Here is a 21,094-nt window from a genome sequence, read left to right on the forward strand (position 1 = left end):
CTTTCTTAACTTTATTTTTTCTTGTGTAAGGGATTTTTTAAACCACAAATAATATTTAATTATCATTTCACTGGAGGCACCATTTAATGAACTGTGATGGCAACACAATCAGGTTGGCTCCCTTCAACAGAATTTGCTGCCATTCTTTTAGTTGCTGTAGTTACCACTCTCATTATTCCACCTGTTTCATTCAACATCATTGTACATGGGGTTCTGATACGAACTCAGCCAAATTACACTAGTGCATTCTAAGGTGTTTTTGTTTTGTTTTGTTTTGTTTATTGTGTTTTGCTCCCCACCAAAGAATTCAGTTCTCTGGTGTCCAACAATTCCATCTATTTATGACTATGTCAATGTGGAATCTGTCCCAGATGCCACAATGTAAGAGCTTAGTACCAAGACTTCCCTTTTAAAGATGCCAATCTCAAGTGTGAGTCTCCTTTACTTCTTACCAAGGGGCTATCAGCTAGATATCCCATGATCCCTTTCTTGGGTTTAGTAATTTACTAGAATAGCTCACAAAAGTCAGGAAATGGTTAATAAAAGATTAATTCACAGATCATTAGTTTATCCCAGCCATTTGCAGAAGATGCAAGGCCCATGGGATTGGGTGACACCTTGCACCTCCTGTCCACTACCCCTTCACACTATATCTGTGTGTGCATCCACCAAAAGCTCCATGAGTACTCCTGCTCTGTTGAGTTTTGTCTTTATTACATAGGAACAACTGATTAGGTCACTTGACATTGAGTATGAAGTTGTCTCTAGTTCTTCAGTGTTTCACTCAATTCTTACAGAGGTCAGAAGGCAGATTTTAAATTGGGGCCATCTAATCCTAAGGCTACTTTCTATGGGTAAACAGTCTTCCATTCTTAGAAGCTTTCAAAGGACTTTTCATTAACACAAATCACAAGTGTGCTTAAAAGGGATTTGTTATATATGACAAAAATTACTCATCACTTCTATGCTCTGATCACTTAGGAAATTAAGAGTTCTTGGTGCTTGGGCCAGGAGCCAAAGATGAAGATCAACCACATAACTTTGCATTATCACATTATCATAATTATATACACATTAGGCAAAGTATAAGATACTCAAAATTTTTAAAAAATGTGAAAGGTTAATGTATTAAAACATTTTGAAACCTATTTTAATTTGGAAAACTGGGAGAGACAAAATCAAAGCTAGAAGAATTTGAACTGTGAATGTGCCTGAGAAATAGAAGGTTCTGTGTCTCATCCTCTTTCATGGTATTAAATTTGGGAATCAACACTACTAACAGCTATTCCACTAAATCTGTAAATTTTTTAGGTAACCTGTATTCATTTTCTGAGTTGACCATTATAAAATATAGTTCAACTATTTGAAAGTCATAAGTGGAGCTGGAGGTTTAGCTCAGCAGCATAAGCACCTGCCTTGCAAGCAGGCAGTCGTGAGTTTGATCCCCGGTACTGATAAAAAGGAAAAAGACAAAAAAAAAAAAAAAAAAAAAAAAAGAAAGTCATAAGTTTGTAAAATAAAAGTGATGACAGAATGTATCAGGAAAGATAATACCTCAGTTTTCCAAGGACTGGTATGGTCTATTATGGTATAAAAGCTCCAAAAGCTTCCCTGTTTACTAAAGATCCTGGAAAAGTGAATAAAACTGAAAAATAACTGGTATAATATGGGAAATGTAGAAGTAAACCCAGAAGCTAATGTATAATCAGAACATTAGCTGTAGAAGAACAGATATAATTACCTATATGTCAAATGCATAACAAATGTCTGAGTAAATAAACGAATAAATACAAATATCTATAGATGATGACAGTAAGGTCAAAAATCCTTGTGGCCATAGTATATGATGCAAAAATAGCATACCAGGTGATCAAAAATGATTACCATTATGACTCTTGATATCTTCAAAAGAGTTGCCCATATCATCAGGTATAAGAGAATTGAACAAAACAGTACCGAACAAGACCAATAAAACCTACATTGGAGACACTGCAGGACTTTAAAAGAAGATAATAATCAAACCATAAAAAAAAAAACCTTGTGGCTTTTTGGTGTCTTAAAGAACACCCACCTACTAGAACTCAGATGCCACCTACTGGGAAGCGGGAAAAAATTAGTCAAATTGAGTTTCTTCCGTCTAAAAACATAACCCAAATGCTACTTAAGATTATCTTGAGGAATAAAGTAGCAAGCCTTATAAATGTTGTGAACTGCAGTTTGAGAACAATCCAGTCACAAACAAATGTCACTGTCTGTAAAACCTTTAAGTTGAATGTCTGTTAGGACAGTTAATTCCATTTAAACATTTCTAACTGGCTGGAAACTGTACAAATAAGAAAAATAGCTTTATTTCACATGGAAACATGAGTAAGTAGGCATATTTTGTTTTGTTCATAAAAATTATTTTTTCATTATTTTATTTTAAAAAGGTTAATAAAAAGAGGATATAACAAAGCAGATCAAACAGAACAATTTAAGCAACATAGTGTTTCACCACAAGACAAACCAACATAACAGTAGATAACATGGTGTCTCTCTCCTTGAAATATTTGAGTATACTTCATACACCATAGCATCAAACATAGAAAAACAGTATAAAACAATTCAAGAGAATGAAAGTATTATAGGGCATTCAGAACCAAATAACAAAAATGTGCAATGGTTACTATTTTATCTTTTTGTCCATAACAATTTTGTTTACACTATCACACATAAAAAAATCCAATAATCCAACATGACAAAACCAATGGCAACAGAAGAACAAAAGCTTGGTAGAACTTCAAAACAAGATGATATTAAATGGACACCAGCTATTATAATCTCTTGTTTTCTTCAAAATAGCAGTTCATAGCAGCACAGAAAATAAAATCAAACAACCTAGAATAAAAACATTCCAACTAATGAATATAAAAATTATAAAACTTTAAAGAAATATAATGGGGAATCATGCTTACCACATACTTTTATGTATTCTTACCATTTCTTGTACTAGGGAGACTATAAAGTATTAATACATGTGAGTTTGAATTATTTCACTTATGAGTATGGTCTCAAGCCGTGTCCATTTACTTATAAATATCTCAATGTGATCATTCTTTATACCTGAGTATTACTCCATTGTATAAAAATACCACAACTTTTTCATACATTCCTCAGTTGAGGGACACTTAGATGGTTTCTAAGATCTGGCTATTACAAATTGTGCTGCTATAAACACGGGTGCACATATATCACTGTGGTATGATGTTTTCAATTCTTCAGGGAATATGCCTCGAAATGGAATAGCTGGAAGAAATGGGACTTCCAATCTCACCATTTTGAGAAATCTACAGACTGACCACCACAATGCTCGAACCTGTCTACACACCCACCAACAGTGCAAGAGAGTTCCTTTTAAAACACAGTCTCTACAGCATTTGTTGTTGGTAGTTATCTTGATCCTGGCCATTCTTTCAGGAGTGAGATGGAATCTCAGTGTGGTTTTGATTTGAAATTCTCTAATTAGTAATGGTGCTGAACATTTGTCATGTATTTTTTGCCATTTGTATTTCTTCATCTGAGAACTGTGTAGTCACCTGGGGAAAAAATTTTTGGATTGGATCTTTGAACTTTGGGGTATGATTTTTAATAATTCTTTTAATGTTTTATACAGAAGTCCTTTGTCTGAGGGACAGTTCACTAAGATATTTCCCAGTGTGTGGTTATTCTTTTCACTATGCTGGAGATTTCTTTTGAAGTGCAGACACTTTTGAAAAAGACGTGATCCCAGTTATTGATTCTGGGAAGTATTTCCTGTGCGATTTGATTCTGGTTCATGAATTCTCTGCCTAATCCTGTGTCTTCAAAATTTTTACCCAAATTGTCTTCCAATAAATTTAGTGTTTCTGTTTTAATATTCAGATCTTTGATCCATTAAGATTTTAATTTAGTACATTGTGATAAGCATGGATTTAGTTTTAGTTTTCGGCCTATGGCCTTTTTCAGCACCATATATTAAAGAGACTATTGTTCTTCTAGTGAACATGTCTAGCTGACTTATCAAAGATAAGGTGGCTTGTAGTTGTGGTTGTATCTTCTGATCCATTCCACTGATCTTCAGCTTTGTTAGAGTACCATGTTGATTTTACTACAGTTGCTTTGTAGTATAACTTCAATTTGGGGATTGTGATACCCCCTGCCTTGCCTTTGCTGCTTAGAATTGTCTTTGCTATTCTAGGTCTTTTTTGCTTCCAGATGAATTTTAGGAGTGATTTCTCTAGATCTTTTAGTTGTATTGGTAGTATATTTATTGGGATTGCATTGAATTTGTAAAACAGTTTTGGGTGAATGACCTTTCTCACAATATTTATTCTTCCTATGCATGAACAATGGATGCCTTTCCACTTCCTCAGATCCTCTTCAAATTCTGTTTTTGGGGGTATTATAATTTTCCCCATACAGATCTTTCACTTCTTTCATGATATTAATTCCTACACACTTCATTTTTTTGGACGCTATTGTGAAGAGTTTGTTTTCTCTTATTTCTCTCTGTTATTTTATTGTTAGTTTATAGGAATGCTATTGATTTTTGAGTATTGATTTTGTATCCAGCTACATTTATGAATTTATTTATTATATCTAATTGTCTTTCAAAGGAGTTTGGGGATCTTCTGTGTAGAGTATCATGTCATCTGCAAACAATGATAATTTAATTTCTTCTTTTCCTATGTTTACCCTTTTTATTTCTCTCTCCTGTCTAATTGCTCTGGACAGTATTTCCAGTACTATATTCAATAGGAGTGGTGATAAAGGACATCCTTGTCTTATTCCTGATTTTAGAGTAAAGGCCTTCAATTTTTGACCATTTACTATGATACTGCTGTTGGTTTGTTGTAGATGGCCTTTATTATAGTGTAGTAAAGACTATCTATTCCAATTTTTTGTAAATTTCTTATCACGAATGAATGTTGGACCTTATCAAAAGCTTTTTTGGCATCTATGGAAAAAATCATGTGATTCTTACTTTTGGCTTTCTTGATATGGTAGATTTCATTTATTGAATTACATATGTTGAACTATGCCTTCATGTCTGGGATGAATCCCACTTGGTCATGGTGTATAACCTTGATGATTTGCTGCATCCTATGTGCCAATATTTTATTAAGGATTTTTACATCTGTGTTCGTTAGGGAGATTGGTCTATAGTTCTCTTTTTTACTTGCATCTTTCTTAGGTTTTGGTACTAGAGTAATATTTGCTTCCAGGAATGAATTAGGAAGGATTGCTTCCCTTTCATTTTCATTGAAGAGTTTGAGGAGTGTCAACATTAGGTCTTCTTTGTATTTCTTGTAGAATTCTGCAGTGAATCCGTGTGAGTCTGGGCTCTTCTTTGTAGGGAAGGATTTAATTATGTTTTCAATTTCATTAATAGAAATTGGGTTATTCAGCAGTTTTACATCCTCTTGACCTAGCGTTGCTACTTCGTATGTTTCTAGGAATGTGTCTATGTCTTCTGTGTTATCAAACCTTTGAGAGTAGAGTTTTTTGAAATAGGTGTTGATAATCTTCTATATTTCTATAGGGTCTGTAATGATTTCACATTTTTTTATTTTTTATTGTATGAATTTGAGGGCTTTTTTTTTACCTTTTTAAAATAAGGTTGACTAGGGCTTATCAATTTTATTTATTCTTTCAAAGAACTAACTCTTTGATTCATTGATTATTTGGATTGTTTTCTTAGCCTCTATTTCATTAATTTCTGCTCTGATTTTTTTTTATAATTTTCTCTCTTCTTTTGGCTTTGGGTTTGACTTGCTCTTCTTTTTCTAGCCATTTGTGGTGTAACATCAGGCTATTTATTTGTATTCATTCTGTTTTCCTGATGTGGGAACTCAGTGCAATAAATTTTCCTCTGAGGACGGCTTTCATTGCATTCCACAGATTCTGGTAAGCTGTATTTGTATTTTCATTTTCTTGTAAGAATTGCTTAATTTCTTTTTTAATTTCCCCTATAACCCACTGATTACTCAAGAATTTGTTATTCAGTTTCCATGTGTTTGTGGGATTTTTGTAATATCTTTTATCATTAATTTCTAATTTCAAAGCACTATAATCCGATAACATGCAAGGGATAATTGCAACTCTTTTGCATTTTTTAAAATATGTTCTGGGAACTAATATATGATTTATTTTAGAGAATGACCCATGTACTGCTGAGAAGAATGTGTATTCTGATGTTGTTGGATGGAACACTCTGTATATGTCTATCAAGTCCATTTGTTGACAGAAAATCTTTGCTGATTTTCTGTCTCATTGATCTTTCCCTTGGTGTGAAGAGGGTGTTAAGGTCTCCTGTTACAATTGTTGTACTGATAATTTGATTCTTCATTTCTGTTAATACTTGTTTTATATAACTGGGTGCTCTGGAATTTGGTGCATATATATTAAAGATAGTTATTTCTTCATCTTGAAGTTTCCCCCTAATGAGTATGTAGTGACCTTCTTTGCCTCTTCTAATCATTATTGGTTTAAAGATCACATTGTCTGCAAACAGAATGGCTACTCCTGCTTTTTGGGGGTTCCTGTTGCATGAAGTATTGTTTTACATCCTTTGACTTTCAGTCTGTGTGTATTCTTCTGGGTTAGATGTGTTTCTTGTAGACAGCATATGGTTGGGTTTTGTTTCTTGACCCATTTGCCAGTCTGTTTCTTTTAATTGGTGCATTGAGACCATTTAAATTAATGTCTATCACTGTTATATGTTGGTTTATTGTTTGCATGTTATCTTTCTGCTTTGCATTTTCATTTTTCTGTTCTCTTTAATTATCTGCTTTGCTTAGTGATTTTTTCCTAAGTGTATCTTATCTGGTGATCATGAAGTTCTTCAGCTGTTCTTTGTCATGGAAGTATCTTATTTCAACATTGATTTTGATGCATAGTTTTGCAGGGTACATCTGTCTAGGTTGAAAATCATTTTCGTTTATGATCTGGAATACTTCACTCCAGGTTCTTCCTGACTTTATTTTTTGTGCTGAGAACTCTGCAGTGATCCTGATAGGTTTTCCTTTAAAACGATCTCTTTTCTCTCTGACAGCTTTTAATAATCTATGTTTGTGTTGGATTTCTGGGATGGTGATTATTATATGCCAGTGTAGTTTTATTATGGTTATGAATATTTGATGTTCTACATTCTTCTCTAAACCTGATGTCAGTTTCCGATCTCATCCTTGGGAAATGTTCAGCTATTACTTCTCTAAATATCCTCTTGACATCCTTTACGTCATCCTCTTCTTTTTCATTTATCCCTATAAATCCTATGTTGTTTTGCTTTGCATCATCTTGTAGTTGTTGTATTGTTATTTCCTGATTCTTTTCACTTGTAAAAGATCTTTGCTTTCCTTTTCACTAGTTGCTGTCCTGTCTTCAAGGTCTAAAATTCTATCTTCACTTTCATTGAGGCAGCTTTTATAGCTTTCAGTGGAACTTCTGATTTTTGTATTTCTCTGTACATCTGCTTTATGTATTCTGTTTGCTTCTTACATTGCTCATTTAGGGTTCTATCTTTTTGTTTAGTTCCTTCATTTTTTAAACTGTGTTTTCTTTAGATATATTTAGCATTTATTTCATTTCTTTTATCATTTCTTCTTTCATCTGTAAGATTATTTCTAGTTTGAATTCCTTTAAGGCTTCCTGGATTTGCTTGTTTATTTCAGTTGCCATTATGTCTGATATTTGAGGTGTATGGCATATATTTTCTTCTATATACATAATTAAGAGATTTCTTTGGACAGGCTAGAGGTTTGAGACTGTAATTTGGTCTTATGTTTTGTCATTTTTCTATATTTCTGTGCTTCAAGTGTTATTTGAAAATTTCCTCAGGGTCTGTTGGAAATCCACTTCTGTGACTTCAGCTCATGGGACTCTGGCACCCAGTTCCCCCAGGCCACTGGGCATCTGGAACCAGTGGCCGCCTTCTTGCCTGCTTTCTCTGAACTCCACAGTCCTCCAAGCACAGCAGGGAACCAGGAGGCGGATGCAAGCACCCCAGACCAGTTTAGCTATTCCACTGCACCTGGAAAGCTCGATAGTCTCAAACAAGGTGGGCTCAGGGGAAAGTGTGTGGGGCACTTACACCAGGATGCTGGGCCTCTGGAACCAGTGGCACTTGCCTGCTTGCTTAGAAATCCACAGTTCTCCAAGCACATGGGGAGGTGGATACAGGCACCCCCGACACACCTTGCTGTTCCAGTGCCCCCAGAAGGTTCAAGCATCCCAAAGAAGCTGGGATTCATGGAAAGTGGGCACCTGCCTGCTTGCTTATAACTCCACAGTTCTCCAAGCACAGCCGGGATGGGGAGGCAGATGCAGCCCTCCCCCCAGACCTGCCTACCTGTTCCAGTCATGAATTTAATCTTATTCAAATTTGGGCACTGACAAAATTATGAAACTAAACTCTCCACTACTCATGCATTTTTAAAATGCATTATTTTACTCTTGGTATGAGCAATTAAATGTACTTATTGATGATAGGATTCAGAACATGCTATCCAAAAACATGTTACTTTGGCACACAAAAAAATGGCTAAACCAAAAAGTGACTTTCATATGCCTTGGGCTTTCTCTCTGAAGCAGGTCATGAACCTAAGCGGGATTTTCTCATTTTCTCCTGAAGTAGTTCATTGGATCCTGCTGTGAGAGCCACTCTCCCTCAGAACAAAGGAAAGGTAAATTTCTCCCCTCTGAAGAGCCATGGAGAAAAATTTGAATTTTTTGTTGTTATTGTTTATTTGGGCTTTTTTGTTTTATTTTGCTTTTTGTTTGTGAGGTTAGGTTTGATTTGGAGTTTTTTGTTTGTGTTTGTTTTTATTTTGGTTTGGTTATTGTTTTTTGAGATAGAGTCTTGCTATGTAGCCCAGAGTAGCTTCAAAATCTCCATCCTCCTGCCTCAATCTCTCTACAAATTGCTAAGATCATAATCAGCTGTTTGTATACTGAATCAGAACTTGATAAAATTTATCTTTTTATCACTACAATATCAGGTCCTTCTGTGTCCTACAACATTTCTAGATGAGTGTCCAATGGTAAAATTTACAGTATAAATAAAATACACATCTTCATTTCTTTTTTTTTTCTTTATGAATGTTCTCTTATCACACAAAATTCAAATCTGTGTGTTTTTCTCTCATTGATTAGTCTTGTTACAGGGACTGCATTCATGAACCTAAATAAATAAAAAATATTTTCCTTCTCTGCAAATAGATTCCCAAATATTGCCAGACACCATAATCTAAAAAATAAAATTGAATCTTTTACAACACAATCAGAAACATGATTAAAAGGTTGTGTTCACAGTACTTCTCATCAAATCATAAGCTCCCTAGAAAACAGAATTGCACTTCATATTGTGAGACATTTGATTCATTTGCTTAGAGCACCACTACTTTTGGGCTCCAGAATGAAATTCATAACAGTGGATTTGTTAAAGTGATTTTCCATGATAAAAACACATGTATTTTCCAGTGCATAAAAGGACTAATGATGAGTCTAAAACAATTTGTTCCATGTATATAGGAAAGAAGTCACCTAATGGGGCTAGACAGGAGAAAAGTCTTTAAATGTAACCCAAAGACAGACATCAAAATGGAGACATCAGAATGCATCCTGAGTATAGGATGATGAACATTTGGCATTTACACAGGTGATTTTTACATATAATTGCACCCCAGAAAAAAGGGAGGGAAATTATGCTCAGCCTGTGTTCTCATTCTTCATGCTGAGGCCAATCTTGTGACTTGGAGAATTCTTACACTTCTCTTTGTCTCGGTTCATTTCCAGAAAGAGTGGTTGTCATAGATATTTCTCATGGTTCTTTCCAACTCAAAAATATGATGGATTCTCCAATATGGGCATTTTCAATGATATTTTCACATCTTAGTAAATTCTTTCTGTTTTTTATGAAAACAATATTGTCTTGCATTAATACAAGACTCCCCTAATTGAAAGAACTGATGCAAAATGAATAACCAGATTTTTTAGCTATGACTACTTAGGATTCTCTTGAATTTCTACTCACTTGAGCATGCACCATCATACAGAGCCCTCATAATGGAAAACAAACAAGTAAATGTAGAAGATCTTGAACAAGTGATAAATTCTTGAACAACTGGTATCAGCTGAACAAGCTGTGAAGAGCATCACTAAAGTGATATGAGATCTGTGTTTAAATGAATTACATTTAGTATTTAGCTTGCAGCATATTAAAAACTAAAATTTGGAATATGCAAATTGAAAGCATTTTTTAGGTCTAATTCTCATATAATTCTAAACAACAAACAGTCCAAAATGAGAAGAAATTATTAAAGATTAATTATTGTGGCTCTTAAATTTTTGCTTTTCCTGTTTGCTTTTTTGTCTTTTGGTAGCGAAAATTGAACACTCTTACAGTCTCACACTTGCCAGGCAGGTGCTATGCCACTGAGCTATATTCCCAGCCCTGTTAACTTTTCTTAAAACTTCTTTTTTTAAAAACTGCATCAGGCTAGCCAGGTCTAATATCACATGCCTGTGCTCCCAGCACCCAGGAGGCTGAGATAGGAGGACTGCCATGTGTTTGAGTCAGCCTGGGTTCCACCCTGAGTGCAAAGCCAGCCTGAAGAACAGAGAAAGATCCTGTCTCAAAAATGCCCTTTTACCCTCCAAAAAAGTCAATATAACACTTAATCATCAAAGTGTCTTATCTTGCTGGGCACCATAACACACATCTTTAATCCCAGCTACTTGGGAGGCTGTGGTAGAAGAATGAGTAGTGAGGCTCTCCAGGGTGATTTAAAGAGATCTTTTAATTAAAAATTAATAAGGGCTAGGGATAGAGCTGAGAGGTAAAATCATTCTTGGTTTGACCCCAGAACTCCAAAAATAAATAAATAAATACCCTCCTATCTTAAACACTGATGTATTTAGTGATGAACTACTTCCAGACAGGATTTGGAGTGACTATGTTACACGTGGAAAAACTCTAATAGTAAAGTGACAGACTTTGCAAAAGACAATCATACAAACTAAATGTACTACGATTAAATAGCGTATCTGCCTCTGTGCCTCTGAGCATCTCCACACATGGAGGGAAGGAGAAAAGGAAGGAGAAAGAGAGAGAGAGAGAGAGAGAGAGAGAGAGAGAGAGAGAGAGAGAGAGTAATATTTCCCATCAGAGGGAAGAACAAAGAAAAAGGAAGAAGGCTGGTTCATTAATTGCCTTTTAACTACTATCAAACAGGAAGAGGGCTACAGAAATGAACCATCATGACACTGAAATTTCAGCTTGCAAATGAAGATGCAGTTACTGTAACTCCTTCTTCACCCACCGTTTGACCATCATCTTTTTAGCACATGGCTATTCTCTTTTCAGAGACCTACTGAAAACCAGTTTTCATAATCTCTTTCTTCCCAGAATGCTTATACTGTTTATCCTGGAATGACCCTTACTTCTGATTTCTAAAGAAAACTTTAAGTATTACAGCTGTTTATTCAAGTTTCAGAAGCATAGGCACATAATTCTGTATTTCCCAGGATGGGTGGGTGGACAGTGCATTCACAAGTCTGCTCTGGATAAAGCTTTTCACAGAGACAAGGCAACATGAATAAACATTCTGTGTAAGAAAAAAATAAAAGAAAAGAAGGATGTACAGCCTAAAAGAGAGTAGCCTCTAAATAAATATTTCCTTCCAATACAGGCCATTTCTGTATTTTCTTATTTATGTTTATCTTTTCTCTCATTTTGGCAATATTTTATTTGGACAGTTCATCAACCAACTGAAAATGTATTATGAAGCAAAATATAAAGTTTGTTGTTTTTCTATGTTTTCAGTACTGTGAATAAAATCAGTTACTCTACCACCAATGCAAAGCCTCAGCCCTTTGTGAGACAGGGCCTTGCATAATTGTCCAGAGAACTAAACTTGTGATATCCTTCCTCAGCCACCCTCAGCAGAGAGATTACAGGCAGGTTGCACCAATGGGCTTAGCTGAAGCTTTTAAACTTAAGGATATTTTAGAAAAATTAAATTTCATGAAAGTAACTTAAAAGTGCATAGTTATATAAATAAACAATAGTTAAAAATGGCATCTGGAGATACAGCACTTCACTGCAGAAGGCAGTGTAGTTAGCATCTGAGTGAGGTACCTGGGTAGGGAAGGATGGGAGATCATGGAAATTAAAACAAAAAATAGGTGAGTAAACTAGGACATTGACAAGGAATTAATATTCTGGAGACAATTCATAACACTGTTCTCTCAGCTAAAAATGTCCATGAAAATATTTTGTTCTGCACCGAGGGCAACACTAGTGACCAGGAGAGTAATTTCCCTACCCAACTAAAGGAGCACTTTCTTGTGCTAAGAAAATGGAAAGTTTAGATTGTAATGGAGAATGAAAGCATGAGAAATGTGAAGTTAGATCAAAGAAAAAGGGGAAAGTAGATTACTGTGTAAATGAATGAATGTTACCCCATAAGGGATGTCACACTGGGCAGTCACTAGATGTATCTGCCTATATCTATCTGCTTACAAAAGTTTGCCAGAATCACCTGGTATTTTCAGTTCTCACTGCTTGTTTTCCTTGGATAATTGTATCTGGTTCCAGATTTTCCCTTACTATTATTCCTCACAGACCCCATTCCGACTTATGACTAGTTTATCCTTTATTCTACCCTCTTTTACTTCCTGAAATTAAATTCAAGCTTTCTGTTGTATTGTTAGGTGAGTCTGATGCTAATTATACTCAAAACATGTACACATCTATTCCTAGTCAAATGAATGTCTATCTCAGTTGTATCCATGTCTATTTATTTCTAGTTTATTTCCTATCCAAGAGCAATCACCACTGCCACAATAATCTAAGAGTCTTGAGATGGAGATTTAGCTCAGTGGTGTATACATCTGCCTGGCAAGTGCAAGGTCATGAGTTCGATCTCCGGTACAAAAAAAAAAAAAAAAGTAAAAGTGTTAGAGTCTTACATTACATCCTATTCTTCTAAGCCCACCACACTTAGTTTCCAGCCTTCAGTGACCATCTTTCACTGTGTTTTTTCTCCTCAGCACCACAAATTATAAATTTCCTCAAACAAGACAGTATCGTCTTTCTTCACATCTTCCCACTTTTCCCTCTGTCCTGTTCACATAGAAGTCTCACCTTAGCACACCTACACCGTGGGAAGCCTGCTGTGTACCTTATACCCGAGTTCCACATACCCTACCATTACTGACGATAACCATGAAGTTCACCAGTAGATTTCAAACTCCAGCCAAACACTGACCTCCTATCAGATCACAAATGTTTTCCCGGTACCTAAGCTCAATTCCTTTAAATGCTGTTTATAATTTCATACATGTTTAAAACTTCCTACTCAATCACCAACTTAGATATTATAATGAGGTAGATCTCTCATTTCTTTTCACTCTAGAATTTCATGTTTCTGAAATAGAAATGAGTTGTGTATATTTACCCATATTTTAAGGACTCATTTGTGAAATGAAACTCTCAAAATGATGCAGAAATGTTTAAAGTTACATAAAAGGACTGTATATCAAGTATATGACCATGATACACAAAAATATACTCTAACGCATACACTTCTTAGTTTTGAATGATTTCTCTATTTTTAAATGATGTTTTTGAAATTACTGACTTGATAAGCATTTTAAAAAATTTTTAATATATACTAGTGATACAAGTTAATATATTCATCTTGGGGTATTGGTATAAATACATATTGCAGCTTGACCTTTTTTATTTTCCCATTTCCTCTCCTCACCTTCACATGATCACTTCTCCTTTGCAAATCCACGAATTCTCCATTTCCTATACTTTTCTTATTTTGGTCTTTACATTATTTATACTTTAAGCCATGTGATATTCAGCCTTCTTTATCTGATTTGTTTTAACTAGCATTACAGATTCAAGATGCATCCATTTCCAACAAATGACTCAAATTTATCCTTTATGGCTTAGTATTCCATTCTATGCATATGTATTTTTTCACAAGTTTTTCATTCATCTGTTGATGGGCACACAGGTCATATCCAGGATTTAGCTATTATGAATTGCTCTGCTATAAGCATGGGCATACATGTATCACTATAATAGGATGTCTTTAACCCTTTTATGACCATAAATTGAGTGAAAATATGCACAAATCCCTGGATCAAGAATCTGAGGAAAACAGGAGAATATTCCTGTAATAGTCCCTTTGCTTAAAATAACTTGTTTTAGAAGTAACACAGTTTGAGTATTTTTTTGACCAAAAAAGCCATCATATGATGAAAAGGTTACAGGTGATGTAGCTGTAGGATAAGAAGAAATTATCCTGGAGCCAAGTAAAAGGAAAATGTATTCACCAGAGTGAATAATCAAAGGAACTATATAACAGTGGAAAGCAAAGGACCTTCTCTGTGCTGAGATTATAAACAATGTTTCTGTAATATTCACAAGCCATATGTAAAGTGTATCACTGGCCATTATTAGAAATACATAATTCAGTTGAGAAACAACAGTCACATATATATAACAGAGGTAAGGTATAAAAATTTAAAATTAAAATCAATTAGAACCAGTCTGGACTTCAAATCAAAGCAACAGGGAATCTGAGAGTATTTCAAGTGCTCTCCTGCTCACCATGGGAAGGAGCCCATGCAGGGTTCTGGAGCAAATGACTCCACAGTGTTTGCCTGAACCATTCTGAAGGGATCAGAGGAAAGCCTGGGAAGTGGAAACAAATGAAACCTGTCTTCCAGTCTCCTCCTTGCTTTCTAGATTGTGAATCTTAGTTTTCCTAACACAAATGAAAATCAGTCAAGCAAGCCTGATTTTGGCTGTGAAAACTAAATGAGAAATTGTACATAAAAATCGAGACCCCCCAGATGTAGTAGAGAGCAATTCAATATCAATCTCTTTCCCTTCTTACTCATTTATGACACAGGGAATTTCCAAAACTGTATTACTAATTATATGTTATATAATTTAAATTGTATATGAAAGATAACTCAATAGATCCACGTATTGATCAAAATAATAGTTTTCCAAACTATTTTAATTCCTTATGTTTAGGACAAAAATAATTTTGTCAGTTTTTTCATGCAATTTGTACTTAAATATTTCTAGTTTTTTGGAATATTATCCTTAATTTAATAACAACTCTCATTTTCTGGGACAAATCATATTATTTTAAATTTCAGGTATTTTTTCAAACTAGAAAAACAACCTAAGATACATTTAAATAAAACAGTGTAGAAGATGGTAATGGTAATTGGTAGAAAAGTAAGAAGTAGAACTCATTAACTAGTGAACAACTTTAGTTACCATATAAATTATACACTGATAAATAATCCATACAATCTACAGAAATAACCGTCATAGAATTCAAGTATTGCTCTGAACAGTTCAAGAACCTGACCTACCAAAAAAAGCAAGATCTAAATTAGGAGTTGTGACCAATGAGAATATTTAGGCCTTTAACACCATGTTTGTGCATTTTCTGTATGGAAACAGGTCTACACGTCATGGATTTCATGTGCTGTTGCCTCACACCAGATAAATGTTTTAGGAAAAGTGGAAAGAATCATTTTTAGTGTGCACACAAATCTTTTCTGCAATAAATGCATATATGGAAATTGCAAAATGAGCATACAAATCAATTTATGTGCATTGGTGACTAAATGAATATGGATGAACTGTTTTCAAAGTATAGGCATTTTAGTGTAGCATAAGTTACTAGTCAAAAGAAATCAAAAGCAGTTGAGGTGCTAAGCTTATTTTCAGCTTTCATTATGCCTTCATAAATTTAAGCAAACTAAAGAGTCAACTAAGTAGTCATAGATAGTTCATATTTGTGTGAGGTAAAAGCAGGGAAGTCTATTATAATTTTTCAGACATTTCCGGGTTTTAAATAAGGGGAAAGAAGACATTACAATAATAATAAACATTATTATTATGATGAAACTGATTTGGGACAGAGCATTGGTCTGTTCAGCCATTTTTAATTGGAGAATATAGATGGGTGAAAACAGGGAGTGATGTAATAAATGCAACATTTATTACACAGATCTTTTGCTAAGGAACATTACATTTGGTTCCAGACCATGCACACTGCTAGCATCCCTTCATTAATTACCAAGGGAATGATCATCCAGTTGGAAAACTGTGTCTAAGTTAAAAAAAAGAAACACACACACACACACTCCTCAGAATTATACAAGATTTAAATCATGTAATTCTCTTTTATGATATTCTTTTACAATATATACTGCAAGGTTCATGTCATATTCCATTCTGACAATATGAACACCCTGTTATTTCTAAAGCAAAATGTTCAATCTAGCATCATAATACAACTCCTTGCAAAATCACATAATGAGTCTCATGCTGAAATCGACTGTTGGTTTGACATTTCAAAAAACTCACAGAAAGTCCCAGAGGATGGAAAATCACCAACTTTCTTTATTAATATCAACTTGCTCTTAAAATTCATGTTTTCTTGTGACAATTGACTGTTTCTTTACTTCCTACACTAACAATAATGAAACATCTAATTTTTACAGGTTATTTACCTTTTTAATACAAGTGTGTAAAAAATCCTCATTTGCATTTGTATGTGCCTGTAGATGTAAAATCTGATTATATACACTAAATATATTTTAAACACACTTTTGTATCAGTTCATTTTTATTTTTGTCTTTTCAGGGAGGCACCAGGAATTGAACTCATGACAGTGTGCTTGGCAGGCAAGTTCTTGTGTCACTGAGATATAACCCTAGGGTTCCTATAGTAATATATGAAAGGGTTTCAGCATAGGCCAGACACTGTAGCAGGCAAAGTCAAGGAGCTCCTATCTCCCCACAACATGTTCCATGGAGAGATCGCCGACCCCGGGGTGGAGATGCCATGCCCACATTCTCAAAATAAAGGTCATTTATGTTTTATACTTCTTATCTGAAAAGCTGCCACCAGTCCCCCATAGTTCTATCATATGGTTCCCTGACTGGGAATGGGAAAGGAGAGACTCCTGGAACTGGTTCCCAGTTTGATTCCCCTGCCCTTCAGGACCAGGACCAGACTGCATCCTGCATTAATTCCTCACTTCTACACTCGGGAGCTGTAAGCTTGTTTCTGCCAGTTCAAAAACAACACTGACCCAATTTACCACAGGTGAGCAACTCTTGGAGATTGCCACTGGTCCAGGCCCCAGGTGGGTTTTCTCCCCCTTTCCATGGGTTCATGTAAAGCTCTCACATCCTCACCCCAAGGCAGGTCTTTCTGTGCAACCTGTGTCCACCCTGGATCAACCCACACTGAGAAACCCTCACATCCTTCAGAGCTTTATAAGTTCTCTTGGGCAGAGCTGTTACTAGACCCATGTGCAAGTCCACTCATAATATTGGTGACGGCCAATTTTTAAGAGTTTTGAGCCATATAATATACCAATTAGTCTGGAATGCAGGGGGACAACTTTAAACTTGGCAGACCATGGTCCATTGCCTCATCTGGCTGTAACCTCATTGGCTAGACCCCACGCCAGATTTTATCTTGGGGACCACTTCTAGTCCCTCCCCCCAAAACCACACCTATCTATGGCTTATCAAACTAACAAGTTTACAAAACTCTCTATCTTTAAGCCTTTGTTTTGAGAATGTGTCCTTTCCCACCAGGATCCCCTTTGTCTCCTCACTGCTTCCTCTCCCCCTGCCATTCCAAGAGAAGGGTTTGGTTAAAAGTTTTAATGTTGTCTGAAAAGAAAAAAGAAAGGTAATTGACTGTTAACTTGGGGGTATATAGGAAGTTGTAGACTTGTCTTGGTTAATGTAAAAGAACATGAGGGTATATAGGAAGTTGTAGAAAGCTCGAAAGGATGTGAATTTTATTTGTCTTGGTTAATGGAAAAGAAGACTTGAGGGTATATAGGAAGCTGTAGAAAGCTCGAGAGGATGTAAATTTATTTGTCTTGGTTCATAGTACTGAAAATAACAGGTGTGAAAAGAAGTAAATGTGTTCAGAATTTGACAGTATTAGATCAATTTTGGTAGATTTATTCACAATATTGGTAAACTTTGCTGCAAAATGTTTCCATTAAAATGAGATTATACTCCAAAAGAGGGAGGACAGACTAAAGCCTTTTTTTAAAAAAAGTATGTAATTCTATGAGCACCCTGGAAAAAAAAGTTGTGCCCCATCCAGATGAAGCCTGCTCTCTGATCTTGAATGCCAAAAACAGGCCCCTCAAAGAGGGCAGTGGGACCATCACTGCAGCAGAAGCCAAACTTAAGCCTTATATATATATATAACATAAATAACATGTCAGTTCCTACAGTTCTTGAGACCTTATCCTCCTTGTGGGAAGTCATTACTAAAGTTATAAATACCCTGTTGACTCCTGCATACTTACTTAATTCTACAGATACCTTCTACTGTAGTCCAAATCCCAAACAGAAAGGCAAAATTTGACCTTCAAACCTTATAGAGATCTTAATATGGCTTTTCATATTTTCAACAACAGAGATAATGATAACACTTGTGACACTTGGAGTTCTGAGACAGGTAAAGCTACATGAAGTGGAGCTGCCTGGGCCTTGCCCCCCATGGACCATGCTCAAATGCAGCAGAAGACATTGGGCAAAAGAGTGCCCCATCCTGGTGTTCTTTGAGACCTTACTCCAAGAATACTGGACTGTCCTAGCCACCAGAGAGTGGGTAAGCCATACTAACTTCTAGCCCTCACAGGAAATGCCAGCATTGCCAGATTCATCACTGACAGATAAAATTGTTGCCAAAGACTGATGGGGCTCAGGGCCAATGACAGTCCCCTTTAAGGTGTCCGTCTCAGTGTCCAAGTCCCACTAAAACTCTCAGGTAAGACATTATCTATATTTGTGGACATAGAGACCATATGTACAGAGTTCTCCTGAGTTTTCAGGCTGCTTAGTAAGTCCTCAATCTCTAGGAATGGGTATTAATGGTCAACCTATGACATTTATAAACAGGGCCTATTTTGTGCAGGTCCCAGTCCTAAATCTTAAAATGCTTTTGTTCCCTTTTTATACAGGCTAACTTAGTCACACAGAGGCCTCAACAGCTTCCACCAGTTATTGCTAGTAAACCTCTCCTCAGTGATATAAGACCACCCCCTTCCTTTCTTATTTACCAATTTCTCAGGCCACCCTGTTCATGACTGACAGATACATTTTGTCTTCTCACTTTGTTTATACTTTTTCAGGATACATAAAATACTTTCCCACAACCAGAGAAACTGCCGATGTACTTGCTAAAGTTCTGTTACAGCAAATCATTCCAAGGACTAAAACCAGATTACAGCAACCCATACCTACCTACCTGATATTCTTGGCAACCTCAACAGTGATCAGAATTGCTAGACTGCCATTCTGGTTTCGCATCAGTCAGGCCCTAGATATAACCATCCTTTTCCTACTCATCTCTGCCTTACCAAGTCCTCACAGTCATGACTCACAGGATAAGTCATGTTTTGTTATCCACTTTGGTTCCTAATTTCTTTTCTTTTTTTTTATTTAAAGAGAAAAACAAAACTAAACGAAGCAAGACATTAAAAGGCTAGAAGTAATACAGAATTTCAAGAGAAAAAATATACAGTAAGAGTTCACCAGTTAATAGATCACACATTGTCATCTTACAAACTGCTTTCCAGATTACAAAATTAAAGCATAAAAGTGGAGATTAATGCAGTGAGACTGCAGTCAGTTCTGTTCAATGATCCAAGAAAAACTCAGCAATATGGTTCTCTATCCTACACATTTAAATATACTTGCAGTTATATCCTTTAGATCACTTTCCTTCCTCTCTTTTTTATGCTAACAATCACACATTTTAGTTTCCATTACTTCCACAGTTTTTAAAACTTTTCTTTGAAGAGGAAAAGAAAAAAGATTTTTAAAAAGCCAAAAAACAAAACACAAAACAAAACAAAACAAGATGTATCAAAGAAAAACCCAATGTGACAAAGCAAAACAGAGTCAGTTAGATCAGGAGGATGGACATAGTATAAAATGAAAAAAAAAAAAAAGGATTACTAGGTGATCAACAATTGTTACCATTATGCCTCTTGTTATCCTAAAAAGAGTAGCCTATATCAGCTGGCATAAACGAATTGAACAAAACTGTACATAGAACCAATAAAACCACATTGCAGAGCTTACAGGATTCCAAAGAAGATAATAGTCAAATAATAATGGGCATCATAGAATATCTGGTTACCTTCCAAATGGTTGCCTATACCCTCAAACTTGATACTGTTAAGTAAAACAGAATATAATAGAATAGTCAGAACAAGATGTGGAAAACAATACAGGGGTTCAAATCAGGTTAATAGGGAGACAAAAAATTACTATAATCTATCACACTATTTTAAATTTAGTTTTCCCTTAGTTAAAAGACACTAAGAAATAAATTAATTTTAAAAAAAGGAAAGAAAAAGTGGGGGAGACTGAGATTTAAAAAGAACATACCAATAGAACAACAATGGTCAGAACTGAAAAATTTAAGCATCATTTGTTTCACCCCCAGGTAGATTGACATTAATAGTAGTTACTATAGTGACTCTTCCCTTGAAATATTTGAGTCTAACTTCATATACTATAGCATCAAATTTATCAAGACACCATAAAACCATTCAAGAGAATGAAATTATTGTAGCATATTTAGAACCAGCTAACAGAAACCAAACATCAATTTCTTTTTTTTTATCAATTTGTATATTATCTCTTTGTCTATAAAAAACTTGCTTATACTATCACATACATTAAGGTATAATAAGATACAACATGTTAGAACCAATGGAAACAAATCAACAACAACTTGATGGGGCTTCAAAACAGGATGATATTAAATCAGCGCTAGCTATTACACTCTTATTTTTTTCAAAATAGTTTGTAGTATCACAGACAATAATTTCTTATGTTCTACTAATGATCATTTTTACAGCAGGACTCTAAAAAAGTATTTCCTAAAGTCTCCAATGTCATACATATCAGAGATAAGCCTTACCTTCCTACCCTTTTAAATTTTACCCTTTCAGATGGGGGAGTAAGCACCTCTCAT

This window comes from Cavia porcellus, unplaced genomic scaffold (genome assembly GCF_034190915.1).
Source record: "Cavia porcellus strain 051 isolate PalLab524CR breed Dunkin Hartley unplaced genomic scaffold, mCavPor4.1 scaffold_37, whole genome shotgun sequence".
Lineage (NCBI taxonomy): Eukaryota > Metazoa > Chordata > Mammalia > Rodentia > Caviidae > Cavia > Cavia porcellus.